At 46.9% G+C, this 22,071-nt stretch overlaps 1 protein-coding gene across 1 annotated transcript in view; it reads left to right on the top strand.

The window, feature by feature from the left end:
• Positions 1 to 22,071, top strand: part of xylt1 (xylosyltransferase I) — a gene marked incomplete at both ends in the record, with an annotated part of 188,183 nt that overhangs the window by 654 nt on the left and 165,458 nt on the right. The window lies entirely within an intron of this gene.

Raw genomic sequence — 22,071 nt, 5'->3', positions numbered from 1 at the left:
TCTCTCTAAATGAATCTATATTTCAGCACAGATTTATGACCAGAATGTGCTGCGGGGTTTAAAACAATGGATTCTTCCTGACTGCAAGCTGAAGCCGTTTCTCTGCGGTTTAGCTCGTAACGCTGCCAGACGCCGTGCACGCAGCAGGTAACACACTTTGATGTGTCAGTCAGTCACCTGGACTGATTCAGCCCGAGTCCCACCTGCTGGCATCTCCGTGTGCAAAGTCGTGCCAAGGACGGGTTGCAGTCGTGTCACATTTCTATTTCTGACTTTCAGATAATCTCCCGACAAGCGTTTCTCCTCGGTGAGTTTATCTCTGGTCCGTTCCGACCTTTTCATCCTGACATCAGGAACATCAGAGCACATTATTATGTAATTATTGCATCTCACATATTGCACTGAGTTACATCGCATGACGTACGATGATGTCAGAATCATGTGGTATCGACGACAAGTTGTCCAACGGCGTTAAAGAACATGGTGGATCTGTACGCGACCTTTTAAAATAGTGCTTTCATCTGTCCCCTCTGGGCTCTCTGTTAGTGTGTATGTCAGCCATCCATCCAACCAGCCATCCATCCAACCAGCCATCCATCCAACCAGCCAGCCATCCAACCAGCCATCCAACCAGCCATCCAACCAGCCATCCATCCAACCAGCCATCCATCCAACTAGCCATCCATCCAACCAGCCAGCCATCCAACTAGCCATCCATCCAACCAGCCAGCCATCTATCCAACTAGGCAGTCAGCCATCCAACCAGCCAGCCATCCAACTAGCTATCCATCCAACCAGCCAGCCATCCAACTAGCTATCCATCCATCCAACCAGCCATCCAACCAACCAGCCAGCCATCTATCCAACTAGTCAGTCAGCCATCCAACCAGCCAGCCATCCAACCAGCCATCCATCCAACCAGCCATCCATCCAACCAGCCAGCCATCAAACCAGCCATCCATCCAACCAACAATCTATCCAACGAGTACGTCAGCCATCCAACCAGTTAGCCAGTCAACAATCCAACCAGCCAGCCATCCAACCAGCCATCCAACCAGCCAGCCATCCAACTAGTCAGTCAGCCATCCAACCAGTTAGCCAGCCAACTAGCCATCCATCCAACCAGCCATCCATCCAACCATCCATCCATCCAACCAGCCATCTATCCAACTAGTCAGTCAGCCATCCAACCAGCCAGCCATCCAACCAGCCAACCATCCAACTAGTCAGTCAGCCATCCAACCAGTTAGCCAGCCATCCATCCAACCAGCCAGCCATCTATCCAACTAGGCAGTCAGCCATCCAACCAGCCAGCCATCCAACTAGCCATCCATCCAACCAGCCAGTCATCCAACCAGCCATCCATCCAACCAGCCATCCATCCAACCAGCCAGCCATCCAACTAGCCATCCATCCAACCAGCCATCTATCCAACTAGTCAGTCAGCCATCCAACCAGTTGGCCAGTCAGCCATCCAACCAGCCAGCCATCCAACCAGCCAGCCATCCAACTAATCAGTCAGCCATCCAACCAGTTAGCCAGTCAGCCATCCAACCAGCCAGCCATCCAACTAGTCAGTCAGCCATCCAACCAGTTAGCCAGTCAGCCATCCAACCAGCCAGCCATCCAACTAATCAGTCAGCCATCCAACCAGCCAGCCATCCAACAAGTCAGTCAGCCATCCAACCAGTTAGCCAGTCAGCCATCCAACCAGCCAGCCATCCAACTAGCCATCCATCCAACCAGCCATCCATCCAACTAGTCAAGTCAGTCAGCCATCCAACCAGCCAGCCAGCCATCCAACCAGCCATCCAACCAACCAGCCAGCCATCTATCCAACTAGTCAGCCAGCCATCCAACCAGCCATCCATCCAACCAGCCAGCCATCCAACTAGCCATCCATCCAACCAGCCATCCATCCATCCAACTAGTCAGTCAGCCATCCAACCAGCCAGCCAGCCATCCAACCAGCCAGCCATCCAACCATCCAGCCATCCAACCAGTCAGCCATCCAACCAGCCAATTAGCCAGTTGACCTTGTGGGGGCGGGGGGGTTGGGGGGGGTGAGGACCAGACCTTGTTGGGGGGGTGGGTGGGGGGGACTTGACCTTGTGGGGGCGGGGGGTTGGGGGGGGGGGGGGGGGGGGGGGGGTGAGGACCAGACCTTGTTGGGGGGGTGGGGGGGGGGGGACTTAACCTTGTGGGGGCTGGGGGGGCGGGGGGGGGGGGGGGGGGGGGGTGAGGACTTGTCCTCAGGAGCAGACTAAAACCTGGAACAGGGTCTGGCTTCAAGCCCCACATCCAGTCATCAGCTTCCTCCTCCCCAGCAGTCTTACACTGCTACGATCCCTTCGGGTCCGGGGGGGGTCCAGGTCCCTCATGCTGTGAGGAGTCATACCGTCGTCATGGTAACACGCGTAACATTACGCCACATGCTTTCCATGGTGTCAATTCTTCCCAGGAGTTTCCTGTGGCGAACACTTGAAGGCTTCTGGTTGTGAGCGTTACCTTCTTTTCAGCAGTTTCATCACGTAGTCATGATATCTGAGCTGCTGATGTATTGATTAGCGTCGATTGGTATTGTATCACGACATGCTCATCATAGTTTCTCCACATAGTGACTCTTTGCAACTAAAAGGTCAAAAGAGGGTTAAAATCCAGTAGAATGGAAGTTAACAGGGACTGAAATAAACTAACAGGGATTATTATGGAACAGGGATCAAGCAGCAACGTGGCTAATCTCACCGTGTCCCATCACACAGCTTATTCACACTGACACACACTCACACACACCTGTGCAATAATAGTTGATGCAAACAAACCTTTCACGAGTCAGAGAGACCCGGCAGTGGCTCGGGGGGTAGAGTGGGTTGTCCAATAATCCGACGGTGGACGGTTTATGTTTCCTGGTGTCCGGAGGCCTCCAGCATCTGAGCTGGTGGGAGAAGCTGGGTTGGCTGCAACCATAGACTGTTTAAAGAGATGGACGGAGCCTCCGTGACGTCACCCGTAGGTTTCTGAAGAGTTGAATTGAAGCACAGTGGGCGGTTCCTACCATCACCATCTTGGCAGCGTCATGCGCGTCGACTCGCCCGCAAAATACAAATATGGGCAAAGAGGTGGAGCTGAGAGGGGGGCTGTGAGCGTCATGGTGGATGATTGACATCGAGCGAACTCCGAGCTGTCTGTAGCTAGGAGCTAACCGAGCTAACCCGGCGATAACAGGAGCTAACCAGCTAACCGAGGTAAGCGGGCTAAAGCTAAGTCACGTTGATAACAGGCTAAAAACCGCGGTTGTTCTACGTTCTTCTGACTTGAGGCGGGAGATCGGGTACCTGTCAATCAAAAGGACACGCCCCTAAATATGCCGAATTTCAAGATTAAATTACTTTTAAACGGGCGAGTTAGAAAAAATTCACTCCCCCTACAGTTGTCATGAAGGTAAACCTGACCTATTAAACCGAAATTGAATTTTTGAACCAGGCTGTAAACATGTTTATTTCTGCAGTAAACATGTTTATTTCTGCTGTAAACATGTTTGTTCCTGCTGTAAACATGTTTATTTCTGCTGTAAACATGTTTGTTCCTGCTGTAAACATGTTTATTTCTGCTGTAAACATGTTTGTTCCTGCTGTAAACATGTTTATTTCTGCTGTAAACATGCTTATTTCTCCTGTAAACATGTTTGTTCCTGCTGTAAACATGTTTATTTCTGCTGTAAACATGTTTGTTCCTGCTGTAAACATGTTTATTTCTGCTGTAAACATGCTTATTTCTCCTGTAAACATGTTTGTTCCTGCTGTAAACATGTTTATTTCTGCTGTAAACATGTTTATTTCTGCTGTAAACATGTTTACTTCTGCTGTGAAGTTGGCCTTTTTAACATGAGAGTCTGTGGGGATTTGCTCTTTTTGCAGCCCCTAGTGGATGAAGAGGGAACTGCAGCTTTTGCACTTCCGTACAGGCTTCACTTTTAACCGCCGGAGGTTGCCGCTTGGCTGCAACGTTTCCATCCTTCTGGCTGTGCACCAGCACATACCGATAAGGACTGAGAGGACGATAGATGTAAAATGTTTTGGGAGCCTAGCCTAGTTACGCTGACGTAACATAACTGCATCACACCAGTTCAGAGTGCACAAATGCCATCGTTCTGCATTTGCTGGAGCTTGGAGAAGAAGTGGAAACCCTTTTCCTTTTGCTGGTGACACCAAATTCTCATCAGGCGTTTAGAAACCAGTGACGGGGGAGGGCTTACGCAGCTTCTAAAGAGTTCTTATGGATGTGGGAGGGGCCTGATGTCCAGCTGAGGTTCTGTCCCGCTGGGAATAAAACGCCACTGACAGATCGGAATGAGTTTATTTTTGACAGTTTGATGCGGGTCTGTTTTGTGACCCAGAGTTCGGTCCTGGCTGGTTCCGAACGAGCCTCTCTCCCGTCTTCCTGGTACCGTGTACTGAATAACTTTGTTGTTTATGTGTAAATGTGTTCAGACACACTGATTCCAGAGATTTATCTCTGGCATGTTGGTTTTAACAGCCCTGATTAAAACTTCAAGCCCTATCAGGAGTGTAAATGTGATATTACACATTTGGGAAATTATTTTACTTTTAACTAAAATAAGAGACCATAAAATTGTGATAATTTCTTTCATGATATTCGTACCAAAAAAATGTGTAGCCACCACATGCCGCATGTTCACCGCTTTCATAGTTCTACTAAGCAATATGTAGACTCATTGGTCTCGTTGGCACCTTCGTCACTGTAAAGGGAAGACGTGTCAGTTTTGCTCGTCATCATTGACTGTTGCACGTTACAGAAAAGTCTCTTATAACGGTGCCATTATTTTAGGAATGGTGTTCTCATTTGCCATGAAATGCTGTAATTTACTTTGTAATAAAACCTCCTTGTCACCTTTCCGTCATGTCAGATCCTCTTCTTCCTCACATTGCAATCCCAGCAGTGCAGTTTGTTCCTGTGGCCCTTCATACACTCGTCACTGTCGCTGGTTTTCCTACTGACTCGAAGCCACTTCTGTGGTGGTAATTGGCAGTTAGATTGGTTCTCCCCCAAAGTAAATCATCTCAGAGTGGGAGCTGTTCTGCTTTAAACAGACCTTTGAACATATGTAATTACAGTCCAGAGACAGCCTGAAGATACACCGATGCACAGTCAAACGGCTCCATCTTTACATCAGTAAAGAGCTGTTCTTTAAACCGTAATGAGATGAAAGTACAACCTGCCCATCAGACGGTCAGACTGTCGCTGGGAGCCTCTTCTTCAGGCATCGTTAGTCTGAGAGCAGCGAACATATTCACATCTAAAGGAAGACGTCTGCACCTGAGACCTGAAAGAGACTCATCCAAAAACCAAGACAGTTTAATGTAGAAGTGTAATTTGTAAACACGACACTGTAGTTCTTCCTGAAGTGGAATACCGCTGTTTCCATACGCTGATGCTACTCCATCGCCCAGCAGCTTAAACGCTTCGATGTAGAAACGCGCTCCTTCTAGCACAGGTTCTACTGTTTCTACTGTTGTGTAACCGAGCAACAGCCATTCAGCCAATCAACAGGTGCGTAACATTAAAAATACACCAGAAACACTTGCAAAGAGAAAACACAGTGATTCATGTGGTCCAGTAATTCCATCGACTCCTGCTGAGGAGGTGAGACTGGAGCAGGTTCCACTAAAACTGAAGCGGCAGGTTAACTGGCCTCCGTCACAACAATAAATCCACAATGTCCACAAATTCTATCCTTCCATGTCTCATATTTATTTTCTTTTTCTAAGTCTAAACATCTTAAATGTAGGAAAACTTCAATCATCATTAATGCTCATAATTTCAATTAATTTCTAATGAAATGTGAAATTAACAAGCGAACTAATGAATAAATCATACAGCTAAGGAATACATAAGTAAGAGCAAATGAAAACAGATACATGGATAGAATAAACCAGTTGGAAAAAAGTCCATTAAAACCAGAAGTGAGCGCTCACCTTAGACGTTCAGTGTGATTTGATCTGGTTTTTCAACTTCTGACCCTGCTGACGGGTTGATTCCAAGAAAACAACAAAGAGTCGTACCTTAGAAGCTGGAGCTTCTTCTGTCGTCTGGTAGAAACAGCGACGTCAGTGAAGGCAGGATCAGTGAAAACTGAGCCTTAATCCCGGGATGTGACAGCAAACGGTAGCAGGAAAGTCAGCGGATCCAGACAGGAGGAGGATGACGACCAACAACCATGTCGTCCGAATACATGAAGAAATGTTGGGCTCCAACTCCAGCATGCGTCTGTAGAGCTTGTTTAAAAACACAGGAACTTTGGGCTTTTTTCTCCAAAATGGAGCAAGTGAAGTTTCCACGTGTTACGCTGGACATGATGGGGGGGGTCGGACTGCGTGAAGCAGCTCGCTGTCGGCGTACGCGTCACATCTTCCCTGCAGCTTTCAGCTTTCCTGCAGGGGGCGGGCTCGTCCCGTATGACGGCGGCAGTATGACCACTCCTCTGGAGGCGTCGCTGCTGGTCCACCGACACGTGCACGTCATCACGCAAACCGGAAACGTGCACGTCATCACGCCCACACGGACTAACGACACGGAGCAGGAGCCGTCGTGCTTCCTCCAGAACACGTCTGCAAGGAGGAGACGGGAAGGAGGAGGACAGGAGGAGACATCAAGGAGGAGACATGAAGGAGGAGACCAGGAGGAGCGGGAAGGTCTACGGACCCGCAGCACTTTAAGGCACCAGAAGTCGCTCTGCTTCTTTTAAACAACATTTAAAGTAATGAGGAGAAGTTTGAGGTCTTTGCTGAGCCTGATCATGAGGATCCTGTGGATCTTGTGGATCCTGTGGATCTTGTGGATCTTGTGGATCCTGTGGATCATGTGGATCTTGTGGATCTTGTGGATCCTGTGGATCATGTGGATCATGTGGATCCTGTGGCTCATGTGGATCCTGTGGCTCATGTGGATCTTGTGGATCCTGTGGATCATGTGGATCATGTGGATCTTGTGGATCCTGTGGATCATGTGGATCTTGTGGATCTTGTGGATCCTGTGGATCATGAGGATCCTGTGGCTCATGTGGATCCTGTGGCTCATGTGGATCTTGTGGATCCTGTGGATCATGTGGATCTTGTGGATCTTGTGGATCCTGTGGATCATGTGGATCATGTGGATCTTGTGGATCATGAGGATCCTGTGGCTCATGTGGATCTTGTGGATCATGAGGATCCTGTGGCTCATGTGGATCTTGTGGATCCTGTGGATCATGTGGATAATGTGGATCTTGTGGATCATGTGGATCCTGTGGATCATGAGGATCCTGTGGATCATGTGGATCTTGTGGATCATGAGGATCCTGTGGATCTTGTGGATCCTGTGGATGCTGTGGATAATGTGGATCTTGTGGATCATGTGGATCATGAGGATCCTGTGGATCATGTGGATCTTGTGGATCATGAGGATCCTGTGGATCATGTGGATCTTGTGGATCATGTGGATCATGTGGATCATGTGGATCTTGTGGATCATGAGGATCTTGTGGATCATGAGGATCCTGTGGATCTTGTGGATCATGAGGATCCTGTGGATCATGTGGATCCTGTGGATAATGTGGATCTTGTGGATCATGTGGATCATGTGGATAATGTGGATCTTGTGGATCATGAGGGTCCTGTGGATCATGTGGATCATGTGGATCTTGTGGATCATGTGGATCATGTGGATAATGTGGATCCTGTGGATCTTGTGGATCATGAGGATCATGTGGATCCTGTGGATCCTGTGGATCCTGTGGATAATGTGGATAATGTGGATCTTGTGGATCATGAGGATCCTGTGGATAATGTGGATCTTGTGGATCATGAGGATCCTGTGGATAATGTGGATCTTGTGGATCATGAGGATCATGTGGATCTTGTGGATCCTATGGATCCTGTGGATAATGTGGATCTTGTGGATGATGTGGATCATGAGGATCCTGTGGATCATGTGGATTTTGTGGATCATGAGGATCCTGTGGATCTTGTGGATCCTATGGATCCTGTGGATAATGTGGATCTTGTGGATGATGTGGATCATGAGGATCCTGTGGATCATGTGGATCTTGTGGATCATGAGGATCCTGTGGATCATGTGGATCTTGTGGATCATGTGGATCATGTGGATCATGTGGATCTTGTGGATCATGAGGATCTTGTGGATCATGAGGATCCTGTGGATCTTGTGGATCATGAGGATCCTGTGGATCATGAGGATCCTGTGGATCATGTGGATCTTGTGGATCATGAGGATCCTGTGGATCATGTGGATCTTGTGGATCATGTGGATCATGTGGATCATGTGGATCTTGTGGATCATGAGGATCTTGTGGATCATGAGGATCCTGTGGATCTTGTGGATCATGAGGATCCTGTGGATCATGAGGATCCTGTGGATCTTGTGGATCATGTGGATCATGTGGATAATGTGGATCTTGTGGATCATGAGGATCCTGTGGATCATGTGGATAATGTGGATCTTGTGGATCATGTGGATCATGTGGATAATGTAGATCTTGTGGATCATGAGGATCCTGTGGATCATGTGGATCCTGTGGATCCTGTGGAACCTGTGGATAATGTGGATCTTGTGGATCATGTGGATCCTGTGGTTCCTGTGGATCATGTGGATAATGTGGATCTTGTGGATCATGAGGATCCTGTGGATCATGTGGATCCTGTGGATCCTGTGGATCCTGTGGATAATGTGGATCTTGTGGATCATGAGGATCATGAGGATCCTGTGAATCATAAGGATCCTGTGGATCCTGTGGATCTTGTGGATCATGAGGATCCTGTGAATCATGTGGATCATGTGGATCTTGTGGATCTTGAGGATCCTGTGGATCATGTGGATCTTGTGGATCATGAGGATCCTGTGGATCATGAGGATCATGTGGATCATGTGGATCTTGTGGATCTTGTGGATCATGTGGATCTTGTGGATCATGTGGATCATGTGGATAATGTGGATCTTGTGGATCATGAGGATCATGTGGATCATGTGGATCCTGTGGATCCTGTGGATAATGTGGATCCTGTGGATCATGAGGATCATGTGGATCATGTGGATCCTGTGGATCATGAGGATCCTGTGGATCATGTGGATCATGTGGATCTTGTGGATCATGAAGATCCAATGGAACATGTGGATCCTGTGGATCATGAGGATCCTGTGGATCATGAGGATCCTGTGGATCATGTGGATCTTGTGGATCATGAGGATCCTGTGGATCATGAGGATCCTGTGAATCATAAGGATCCTGTGGTTCCTGTGGATCATTTGGATCATGTGGATCTTGTGGATCATGAGGATCCTGTGGATAATGTGGATCATGTGGATCTTGTGGATCATGTGGATCTTGTGGATCATGAGGATCCTGTGGATAATGTGGATCATGTGGATCTTGTGGATCATGTGGATCCTGTGGATCATGAGGATCATGTGGATCATGAGGATCCTGTGGATCATGTGGATCATGTGGATCTTGTGGATCATGAGGATCCTGTGGATCTTGTGGATCCTGTGGATCATGTGGATCATGTGGATCTTGTGGATCATGAGGATCATGTGGATCATGTGGATCCTGTGGATCCTGTGGATCATGAGGATCATGTGGATCATGAGGATCCTGTGGATCATGTGGATCATGTGGATCTTGTGGATAATGTGGATCATGTGGATCTTGTGGATCATGTGGATCTTGTGGATCATGAGGATCCTGTGGATCCTGTGGATCCTGTGGATCATGAGGATCATGTGGATCATGAGGATCCTGTGGATCATGTGGATCATGTGGATCTTGTGGATCATGAGGATCCTGTGGATCCTGTGGATCCTGTGGATCTTGTGGATCATGTGGATCTTGTGGATCATGAGGATCATGTGGATCATGTGGATCTTGTGGATCATGAGGATCCTGTGGATCATGAGGATCATGTGGATAATGTGGATCTTGTGGATCATGAGGATCCTGTGGATCATGTGGATCCTGTGGATCTTGTGGATCATGAGGATCATGTGGATCATGTGGATCCTGTGGATCCTGTGGATCATGAGGATCATGTGGATCATGAGGATCCTGTGGATCATGTGGATCTTGTGGATCATGAGGATCCTGTGGATCCTGTGGATCTTGTGGATCATGTGGATCTTGTGGATCATGAGGATCATGTGGATCATGTGGATCTTGTGGATCATGAGGATCCTGTGGATCATGAGGATCCTGTGGATCATGTGGATCCTGTGGATCTTGTGGATCATGTGGATCTTGTGGATCATGAGGATCATGTGGATCATGTGGATCTTGTGGATCATGAGGATCCTGTGGATCATGAGGATCATGTGGATAATGTGGATCTTGTGGATCATGAGGATCCTGTGGATAATGTGGATCCTGTGGATCTTGTGGATCATGTGGATCTTGTGGATCATGAGGATCATGTGGATCATGTGGATCCTGTGGATCCTGTGGATCATGAGGATCATGAGGATCCTGTGGATCATGTGGATCTTGTGGATCATGAGGATCCTGTGGATCATGTGGATCTTGTGGATCATGAGGATCATGTGGATCATGTGGATCCTGTGGATCCTGTGGATCATGAGGATCATGTGGATCATGTGGATCTTGTGGATCATGAGGATCCTGTGGATCCTGTGGATCTCGTGGATCATGTGGATCTTGTGGATCATGAGGATCATGTGGATCATGTGGATCTTGTGGATCATGAGGATCCTGTGGATCATGAGGATCCTGTGGATCATGTGGATCCTGTGGATCTTGTGGATCATGTGGATCTTGTGGATCATGAGGATCATGTGGATCATGTGGATCTTGTGGATCATGAGGATCCTGTGGATCATGAGGATCATGTGGATAATGTGGATCTTGTGGATCATGTGGATCCTGTGGATCATGAGGATCCTGTGGATAATGTGGATCCTGTGGATCTTGTGGATCATGTGGATCTTGTGGATCATGAGGATCATGTGGATCATGTGGATCCTGTGGATCCTGTGGATCATGAGGATCATGTGGATCATGAGGATCCTGTGGATCATGTGGATCATGAGGATCCTGTGGATCCTGTGGATCTTGTGGATCATGTGGATCTTGTGGATCATGTGGATCTTGTGGATCATGAGGATCATGAGGATCATGTGGATAATGTGGATCTTGTGGATAATGTGGATCATGTGGATCATGTGGATCCTGTGGATCTTGTGGATCATGAGGATCATGAGGATCATGTGGATCATGTGGATCTTGTGGATCATGAGGATCATGTGGATCATGTGGATCCTGTGGATCCTGTGGATCTTGTGGATCCTGTGGATCATGTGGATCATGTGGATCCTGTGGATCCTGTGGATAATGTGGATCCTGTGGATCATGAGGATCATGTGGATCATGTGGATCCTGTGGATCATGAGGATCCTGTGGATCATGAGGATCCTGTGGATCATGTGGATCTTGTGGATCATGAGGATCCTGTGGATCATGTGGATCCTGTGGATCTTGTGGATCATGTGGATCATGTTGATCCTGTGGATCTTGTGGATCATGAGGATCATGTTGATCATGTGGATCTTGTGGATCATGAGGATCATGTGGATAATGTGGATCTTGTGGATCATGAGGATCCTGTGGATCATGTGGATCCTGTGGATCTTGTGGATCATGTGGATCTTGTGGATCATGAGGATCCTGTGGATCATGAGGATCCTGTGGATCATGTGGATCCTGTGGATCTTGTGGATCATGTGGATCTTGTTGATCCTGTGGATCATGTGGATCCTGTGGATCTTGTGGATCATGTGGATCTTGTTGATCCTGTGGATCATGTGGATCTTGTGGATCATGAGGATCCTGTGGATCATGTGGATCCTGTGGATCATGAGGATCCTGTGGATCATGTGGATCTTGTGGATCATGAGGATCCTGTGGATCATGAGGATCCTGTGGATCATGTGGATCATGTGGATCTTGTGGATCATGAGGATCCTGTGGATCATGTGGATCCTGTGGATCTTGTGGATCATGTGGATCTTGTGGATCATGTGGATCTTGTGGATCATGAGGATCCTGTGGATCATGAGGATCCTGTGAATCATAAGGATCCTGTGGTTCCTGTGGATCATTTGGATCCTGAGGAGCCTTTGTTTCGACATCAAGCGCTTGTTGGTCACGTTTTGCATTTGCAAACGTGCACGTTGCATAAGGCAGCAGAGTCAGAACCTGTTAAACTCTCCGTCTAATCAAACGTAGTTTATCTTGTTGTTTACCGCCAACAAAAACAATCAGTTTGCTGAATCTATACTTTGATCATCATTCTGAACGGCCCGAAGTCCTCGCTGTGCTCTGCCAACATCACGTAGCACTAAGTCCTAAAAGGTGGAATGAGAGGAAGAGTTCTGCTACCTGATTCACCCCCCCTCCGCATGACGCAGGTCATCGGTGCATGATACGACTGGAAGGTGACTTAAGTCTGATCCAGGAGACATCAGCAAGGCAACTTCAGGTGTGAACTCCCGACATGAAAGGCTCGTGTCCGCACACACTCCTACACACTCTGCATTTCTTCCAAGCCGAAGGCGAACACCTACAGAATGGAGAAAATAATGAAATACTTTCCTCCCTGGATAAAAAGAAACCCACACAGTCTCCCTCTCACGTGCACGCCACCTGCCTTCGCCTCGTCCTGCATCACACAGAGCAGCTGGACAGTAAATAAAGTCTCTGCACCACCTGAATCCTCCGTCTTCATGTTGCGACCAGCTGGAGAGCTCGTACCTGCAACCGAGCATCGGCAGTGTGTTTACATCGTCTGTTCCTGCTGCCTGAACTCACGTTGGTATTAACGCTGACATGTTTGCACACCGTTAGCTCGACCCTCTTCATCTCCCGTCAGGAGCAGGGACGTCTCGCCGCACAGCTGAGTCGTTCTCTCGGGCCTCCAAATCAGCCTGAATGAGCTGGTTGTCACAGCCGGGGAGAGATTGAGCTCTGTGATGATATTACGTTCTTCTCTCTGATTTCTGAGCAGCGGTGCATCATCAACTCCATCATCATTATGGCATCACATCGTGCTTCCACACCGCTGCTGCCAGAGCTGACCTGCTTTTTCACTTGATTTTCTCTTGTTCCACCTCTTCCATTCCCATATTCTCTCTTTTACCTTCCTCGCACGCTGCGCCCGCAGCTGCTTGTCTTTTACATCGTCTCCAACCGCCTTTCCACTTTCATTTCATGTCAGAGTCCTGCCGTAGAGCAGATGACACTGTCTGCAGGAACGGTGTGTGGGATGAAGCCAAAGGGGGCAAAGCAAGAGAATAATTATATGTATGAGTGCAACATCAAGTGTCCCGTCCCCCCCAGACTAGAACAAATCTAGCAGCTTTTACTGGAGTTATTAGAGACTTTTCTGGTGTTTTGGCGACTGACTTGAAGGCACATATTGTTCTGCAGTTACTGTAAGGAAGGAGCAGCGGGAGCCTCTCCCATCCTAAAGCACTCTCAGGCGGCCAGTCTCAGTCGGCTCCGGACGCAGGTCAATGTAGAAGAACTGGAAATATAAGATATACGGTGTTCCACAAAGCTCATTTTCAGGCCCAACTCCTTTCAATCTCTGCATGCTGCTCCTTGTGAATGTCGTCAGGACACACGGCAGTAACTTCCACAGCTATGCTGATTATACACAGCTTTACGTGGCCGTGTCTTCTGATGACTCTTGCTGCACTGACAACCTTGTTAACTGCATTTTAGATATCAGGACATGGATGACAGAAAAGTTCCTTCAGCTCAACCAGGACAAAACAGAAGTTTTAGCACACAGAGAGGAAGTGGTTTTAAAACTTAAATCACTCTATTCTATTCTATTCTATTCTATTCTATTCTATTCTACAGTCATCTAGCAGATGCTTTTATAAGTAACTCACATGTGATAGTGAGAACAACACAAGCATGAAATCAGACAGTAGAGAACGTCATAGGACGGTGTTGGTCAGACTGCTGGAGTCCAGATGGACGCTGGTCTTGACATGTAGAGCTACAGGCTTTTTTTTCCTTCCCACCTCACAATATTACCTGTGTTAAAATACCCTAATATTTGTTGCAAAGAACTGGGCAAAATTCTCCAACTCTTCTGATAAATAAATTAAACTAAGAGCAGAAATGCTGTTTGAACAGCTGAGTCTGCAGCTTAAAGCAGATCAGGACTCTGCAGATCGGACAGAGGTCGGTAGGTCGTTCCACCATCGTGGAACAACAGAGGAAAAGAGTCTGGTGGTGGTTTAGTCCCACGTAGTCATGGTAACGCTAGGCATCTTCCACTGGTAGAGCGTAACCGTGGAGAGGGAGTGCAGCTCTGGATGAAGGAGTGAAGGTAAACAGGAGACGTTTGACTTGTTTTTATAAACCAGAAGCAGAGCTTTGAATCTGATGCGCTGCAACTGGAAACCAGTGAAGTGGGATTAGCAGTGGAGGAACATGAACCTGATTTGGCTGGTTGAAGACCAGACGTGCTGCTGGTTCTGGATCATCTGCAGAGGTTTAACCAGCATGCAGGCAGACCTGCCAGTAGGGAACTGCAGTAATCGATGTGTGAGATGACCAGAGCCTGAACCAGAAGCTGAGTCGTGTGTTCTGTCAGGTACGTCTGATTCTCTTGATGTTGTAGAGAGCATATCGGCAGGTACGGGCAACCGAGGCAACATGGACCTCAAAAGTCAGCTGGTCATCCACCATGACACCCAGATTCCAGGCAGCAGGAACAAGTGTGACAGAGTGGAGCTTCACACGTATCTGCGGATGTAAGGAAGGATCGGCTGGACAGACAATGAGCTCTGTCTTGGACAGATGGAGCTGAAGGTGGCGATCCTTCATCCATGCAGAGATATCAGCAAGGCAAGCTGATATTCTCAGAGAAACGTTGTGTCGTCTGGTGGGAAGGAGAGGAAAAGCAGAGTGTCATCTGCATAGCAGTGATAGGAGAAGCTGTGAGAACTTCTAACTGCACCGAGTGAGGAGGTGTATAGTGGAAAGAGAAGAGGGCCGAGCACCGATCCCTGAGGCGTCCCTGTTTTCATGTGATCTGGACACTTCTCCTCACCAGGATACTCTGAAGGATCTTCCTGAGGGGTAGGACGTGGACCAGGAGAGGACAGATCCAGAGATGCTGAGCTCACAGAGTGGAGAGGAGAATATGATGGTTGGCTGGGCCAGAACCAGCAGACAGGTCCAGCAGGACCAAGACTGAGGACTGACCAGTGGATCTGGTCCAGCAGGACCAGGACTGACCAGTGGATCTGGTCCAGCAGGACCAGGACTGACCAGTGGATCTGGTCCAGCAGGATCAGGAATCATCCGTCATTCTCTTTTAATCCCTCTAAAGACGTAAAGAACCTCGGAGTTATCTTTGATTATAATCTTGATTTCATATCACACCTTAAAAATATGGCTAGAAGTTTCAGCTCAGAACCATTTCCAGAGTGCGACGGTTCCGGTCTCGGACCAATGCAGAGGCACTGATCCACACTTTTATCACATGTAGAATAGATTATTGTGATGCGTTTCTTACTGCTCTTCAGAACATCGTTCTGTTCCTCTGCTCTGGGTTGGGAAAAGGAGCGGACCCGACCGGTCAGTCCCTTCCCTTTGGAAGGTGCCGGACTGGAGTCCAGAGTCTCCATGTTCCATGTCCACCAGCAGGGACAGATAAGCCACGTTGGGGAGCATTTTATCTCCAACCATCACTTCATGTTCTGTATCTGCAGGTGGAGGAAACACCTGAGCAGCCTGATGATGGGCTGTTGTCATGGCGACCGCCTCCTTTTACCTGCAGGTCTTCATGTAGAGCTTTATTAGTACGGCAGCTTCTGTACGACTTATTAACTGTGTGATGTGGCTTTTCTAACATGTAGAACTGCTGGTTTCAGAACATTTTACTGCTGGACGTTTTACGTGCTGGAGGAACTTTTTCTCTTCTTCTGCAGATGCTGTTAATGTCCAACATTCTGGGGGAAAGTTTACGTTTCATTTGGAACAAATGGCTCAGATTTCACCATTTCACACCATTCACAATTTTCTTTCACATTTCTCCAGATTTTGTACGTATTCCAGGGTCAGTTTGCATGAGGTCGGGATGTTTTACCGCCAGGTTGTGTTTTTACAAATCCCAAAAGTGGACTATAATTGGCGTACGCCGGGTTTTGTGCGACAGCTTTGTAAATGATGCCCCTGTGGCGAAGCATCTTTTAGCATTTGTGGTCGCCGCCTGAGGGCGCTGTGATGGTTGATGTCTATAAGAGGCAGCTTAAAAATGACTTGTTTAATGAAGCTGTTGATGAATTAGGGTCTGAGCCATACGTTGTATTGATCGGGCCCTATTGTTATCCAGATGTTTTCTCTTTCACATCGTTCTAAGCACATTTCGCTCAAATTCGACCCCCTTAGCCCCTGGGAAGTTGTAAAACTTTGCACACACCACAAGCCTGGCAAAAAATTTTGATAATCTAGGGTCCGCTCACATTTCAATATGAAAATGACTCTACAGCGCCCCCCAGAAAAAAAAAAAATTCCCCAATAGAATTGGGTCAAAAGAGGTCTACTTTGACGTAGGAAAACGAAATTTGGCACACATGTGAAACACCCCAAGACAAGCAAAAAAGTCAATCAAACATGTTGCCATGGCAACGAAGTGTCTGTGGAGGAAGCTTCCAGAATGAGGCTTGGACCAGAGGGATGCTTCTTGTGGCTTTAATTATTTTTGAATTCATAACTATTTTTGTCCTTTGTTTTTTTTTTTTTTCATTTATTATTTTACTACATGTCAACTCTCATCTGTGATGTTTTAATTTTTTTATTTTCCATCCATCCATCCATCATCTGCCGCTTATCCGGGGTCGGGTCGCGGGGGCAGCAGCCTAAGCAGGGAAGCCCAGACTTCCCTCTCCCCAGCCACATTTGCCAACTCTGCGGGGGGGATCCCGAGGCGTTCCCAGGCCAGCCGAGAGATATAATCCCTCCAGCGTGTCCTGGGTCTTCCCCAAGGTCTCCTCCTAGAGGGACGTGCCTGGAACACCTCACCAGGGAGGTCCAGGAGGCATCCTGACCAGATGCCCGAGCCACCTCAACTGGTTCCTCTCGATGCGGAGGAGCAGCGGCTCTACTCTGATCTCCTCCTGGATGACCGAGCTCCTCACCCTATCTCTAAGGGAGAGCCCGGCCACCCTGCGGAGGAAACTCATTACAGCCGCCTGTATACGAGATCTCCTTCTTTCGGTCACGACCCACAGCTCATGACCATAGGTGAGGGTAGGAACGTAGATCGACTGGTAAATGGAGAGCTTCGCCTTCTGGCTCAGCTCCTTCTTCACCACGACAGACCGGCGCAGAGTCCGCATTACTGCAGACGCTGCACCGATCCGTCTGTCAATCTCACGCTCCATCCTTCCCTCACTCGTGAACAAGACCCCGAGATATTTAAACTCCTCCACTTGAGGCAGGACCTGACCCCCGACCCGGAGAGGGCAATCCACCCTATTCCGGCTGAGGACCATGGTCTCAGATTTGGAGGTGCTGATTCTCATCCCAGCCGCTTCACACTCGGCCGCAAATCGCTCAAGTGAGAGCTGGAGATCACGACCAGATGAAGCCAACAGGACCACGTCATCTGCAAAAAGACTTTTTTGCCTTTGATGTAAAGCACTTTGCTCTACATTTTCATTCTATGAAAGGTGCTTTATAAATCAAGACTGATTGATTGATTGATTGAACAGTCTCATTCCCATGCTTGTCCTGCTAAAAACAGCAGACGTTTAGTGAATGATTATTACCGTAAGAAAGGATGAAACAATCAGTGATCATATCAGTCATTCTAAGTGCTTCCTGAAACGTCTGTCTGGGTAGGGCTAGGCGATATGACGATATATATCATCTGGACCATAGAAAATGTGTAAAAGATGAGCAGCCAACCCAAACTAATGAGTTTGTTCCTAAAAGAGGGACATTTCTGTCTGGATGCGGTTTGGATATAAAAAGACCGTCGTGGAACAGACAACAGACTAGCTCAGAGTCTCAACAACGGACTCCGATACAACTAACTCATTTTATAACCTGTGCAGGAATCAGGATAAAGAATCTAGAATAAAGAATAGAGTCAACCAGCAAAAGCAGCAAAAGCAGCATCAAGTGGGGGAGAAAGCTCAGCATAAACTCCAGACGCTGCAGCAGGCATTTACCTGTGGAACGTCATACGGCCATAGTTCCCCCAGATGGGAGGAGATCCCTGCTGCTGTTGCCTAGCAACATCTGATACATAACTGATGACTGACACAACATTACACAGTTTATATGGTTATGGATCATTATGCGGATATAAGATGAGCGATATCAGGATATGAGATGATGGTCCTATCGGCCAGTCCTATGTCCGTGTGCAACGTAAAACAACTCCTAAATCTTCTACATGGTTTCACATGTTAGAGCCGAACAGTTCTACATCCCTGCAGGAGGCTTTGTGCTGGACATGTGGAGGAAGAGGCTGTCGTACTGGAGGTCTGCAGAGCAGGAGGTAGCGCGTGATGTTTTCTTTGTAGCATGTGGAGATCAGGCTCCCTAACGTGTTGATACGTGTGCTGTATGTACTACATGTGTTGATACGTGTGCTGTATGTACTACACGTGTTGATACGTGTGCTGTATGTACTACATGTGTTGATACGTGTGCTGTATGTACTACACGTGTTGATACGTGTGCTGTATGTACTACATGTGTTGATACGTGTGCTGTATGTACTACATGTGTTGATACGTGTGCTGTATGTACTACACGTGTTGATACGTGTGCTGTATGTACTACACGTGTTGATACGTGTGCTGTATGTACTACATGTGTTGATACGTGTGCTGTATGTACTACATGTGTTGATACGTGTGCTGTATGTACTACATGTGTTGATACGTGTGCTGTATGTACTACATGTGTTGATACGTGTGCTGTATGTACTACATGTGTTGATACGTGTGCTGTATGTACTACATGTGTTGATACGTGTGCTGTATGTACTACATGTGCTGGTGTTGATACGTGTGCTGTATGTACTACATGTGTTGATACGTGTGCTGTATGTACTACATGTGCTGGTGTTGATACGTGTGCTGTATGTACTACATGTGTTGATACGTGTGCTGTATGTACTACATGTGTTGATACGTGTGCTGTATGTACTACATGTGTTGATACGTGTGCTGTATGTACTACATGTGTTGATACGTGTGCTGTATGTACTACATGTGTTGATACGTGTGCTGTATGTACTACATGTGTTGATACGTGTGCTGTATGTACTACACGTGTTGATACGTGTGCTGTATGTACTACACGTGTTGATACGTGTGCTGTATGTACTACATGTGTTGATACGTGTGCTGTATGTACTACATGTGTTGATACGTGTGCTGTATGTACTACACGTGTTGATACGTGTGCTGTATGTACTACACGTGTTGATACGTGTGCTGTATGTACTACATGTGTTGATACGTGTGCTGTATGTACTACACGTGTTGATACGTGTGCTGTATGTACTACATGTGTTGATACGTGTGCTGTATGTACTACATGTGTTGATACGTGTGCTGTATGTACTACATGTGTTGATACGTGTGCTGTATGTACTACATGTGTTGATACGTGTGCTGTATGTACTACATGTGTTGATACGTGTGCTGTATGTACTACATGTGTTGATACGTGTGCTGTATGTACTACACGTGTTGATACGTGTGCTGTATGTACTACACGTGTTGATACGTGTGCTGTATGTACTACATGTGTTGATACGTGTGCTGTATGTACTACATGTGTTGATACGTGTGCTGTATGTACTACACGTGTTGATACGTGTGCTGTATGTACTACACGTGTTGATACGTGTGCTGTATGTACTACATGTGTTGATACGTGTGCTGTATGTACTACACGTGTTGATACGTGTGCTGTATGTACTACATGTGTTGATACGTGTGCTGTATGTACTACATGTGTTGATACGTGTGCTGTATGTACTACATGTGTTGATACGTGTGCTGTATGTACTACACGTGTTGATACGTGTGCTGTATGTACTACACGTGTTGATACGTGTGCTGTATGTACTACATGTGTTGATACGTGTGCTGTATGTACTACATGTGTTGATACGTGTGCTGTATGTACTACATGTGTTGATACGTGTGCTGTATGTACTACATGTGTTGATACGTGTGCTGTATGTACTACATGTGTTGATACGTGTGCTGTATGTACTACACGTGTTGATACGTGTGCTGTATGTACTACACGTGTTGATACGTGTGCTGTATGTACTACATGTGTTGATACGTGTGCTGTATGTACTACATGTGTTGATACGTGTGCTGTATGTACTACACGTGTTGATATGTGTGCTGTATGTACTACACGTGTTGATACGTGTGCTGTATGTACTACATGTGTTGATACGTGTGCTGTATGTACTACACGTGTTGATACGTGTGCTGTATGTACTACACGTGTTGATACGTGTGCTGTATGTACTACATGTGTTCATATGTGTGCTGTATGTACAAACCGGATTCCAAAAAAGTTGGGACACTTTAGAAATTGTGAATAAAAACTGAATGCAATGATGTGGAGGTGCCAACTTCTAATATTTTATTCAGAATACAACAGAAATCACAGGTCAATAGTTTAAACTGAGAAATTGTATGATATTAAGGAAAAATATGCTCATTCAAAATTTCATGGTGTCAACAAATCCCAAAAAAGTTGGGACAAGAACCTATTAGAGGCTGGAAAAAGTCATTTGAGCATACAGCAAACACCTGGAAGACCAATCAGCACTAATCAGGTCAATTGGCAATATGATTGGGTATAAAAAGTGCTTCTCAGATTGGCAGTGTCCCTCAGAAGCCAAGATGGGTAGAGGATCACCAACTCCCACAATGTTGCGTAAAAAGATAGCGGAACAGTATCAGAGAGGTGTTACCCAGCGAAAAATTGCAAAGAGTTTGCAGTTGTCATCATCAACTGTGAATAATATCATCAGAAGATTCAGAGAATCTGGAAAAATCTCTGTGCGTAAAGGTCAAGGCCGGAGAACCATACTGAATGCCCGTGATCTCCGGGCCCTTAAACGACACTGCATCAAAAACAGGAGTGCTACTGTGAAGGAAATCACAGCATGGGCTCAGGAGTACTTCCAGAAACCATTGTCAGTGAACACAATCCACCGTGCCATCCGCCGTTGCCAGCTGAAACTCTATTCTGCAAAGAAGAAGCCATTTCTAACAAAGATCCACAAGCGAAGACGTTTACACTGGGCCAGGAGTCATTTAAAATGGAGTGTGGCAAAATGGAAGACTGTTCTGTGGTCAGACGAATCACGTTTTGAGGTTCTTTTTGGAAATCTGGGGCGCCAGGTCATCAGGACCAAAGAGGACAGTGACAACCCAAGTTGCTATCAATGCTCTGTTCAGAAGCCTGCATCTCTGATGGTATGGGGTTGCATGAATGCGTGTGGCATGGGCAGCTTGCACATCTGGAAAGGCACAATCAATGCAGAAAAATATATTCAGGTTCTAGAGCAACATATGCTCCCATCCAAACGTCGTCTCTTTCATGGAAGACCCTGCATTTTTCAACACGATAATGCCAGACCACATTCTGCATCAATCACAACATCATGGCTGCGTGGGAGAAGGATTCGGGTACTGACCTGGCCAGCCAACAGTCCAGATCTTTCATCTATAGAAAACATTTGGCGCATCATTAAGAGGAAGGTCAGACAAAGAAGACCCAAGACGATTGAACACTTAGAGGCCTGTATTAGACAAAAATGGGAGAACATTCCTATGTCTACACTTGAGAAGCTGGTCTCCTCAATGCCCAGACGTCTGTTGAGTGTTGTAAGAAGAAGGGGGGGTGTCACACAGTGGTGAAAATGGCCTTGTCCCAACTTTTTTGGGATTTGTTGACACCATGAAATT

The sequence above is a fragment of the Telmatherina bonti genome, assembly GCF_933228915.1.
Source record: "Telmatherina bonti genome assembly, chromosome: 3".
In the NCBI taxonomy this organism is placed as follows: domain Eukaryota; kingdom Metazoa; phylum Chordata; class Actinopteri; order Atheriniformes; family Telmatherinidae; genus Telmatherina; species Telmatherina bonti.
This window is presented reverse-complemented; position numbering and strand designations above follow the sequence as displayed.